We start from the raw sequence: 625 nt of genomic DNA on the forward strand, positions 1-625 counted from the left end.
TCGCGCCCCCCCCACCCCACGACAGATGTTTGTCCTGTTTCCTTGTACGTTAATCGTCATTTCGGGATAAGCAAAGCTGCCGGCTGCAGAGGCGGGAGGCGAAGTCATTCCCAGTTCAGAGAGCTTCCTCTGCCTCCCGTCTCTTGCTCCCAGCCTCCCTTCTTCTCCCTGGACCGAGGCTGCTGCGGAGACCCCCTCTGGCCTGGGAGGGGGGAGGCTCTTCTGACATTTCCTCCTTCCTCAGCCTCCTGTCAGCAGCTGGCTGGCTGCCTCCCCCCAGCCCCGGGCCCAACCCAACGAGAGCTCCTCTTACAGGCCGCCTGGCCAGAGACGCAGCTCCGTTTCCTGCCCGATCCCACAGACCGTCGGTCAAAGCGCAGGCGGCTTCACAAAACGCCTCCCCAAGCATCTTTCCCCTGCAGAACGACTGAGGGTGTGGGGTTTCCCAAATGCACGGGGCCTGGGTTTGGATTGGGGCCGTGGTGCTGCAGAGAGAGGAGGAATCCAGCCTTTCCCCGCACCATGTTCCCAAATTGACACCATTTCCCCCAAAAGACATTTTCCCCATTCAGTTGCACCACTGGGGGGGGGGGTGCCAAGAAGAAGAAGAGATTGGATTGATACC

The sequence above is a fragment of the Gekko japonicus genome, unplaced genomic scaffold (genome assembly GCF_001447785.1).
Source record: "Gekko japonicus isolate JY-2015 unplaced genomic scaffold, Gekko_japonicus_V1.1 scaffold1553, whole genome shotgun sequence".
Taxonomy (NCBI): Eukaryota; Metazoa; Chordata; class Lepidosauria; order Squamata; family Gekkonidae; genus Gekko; species Gekko japonicus.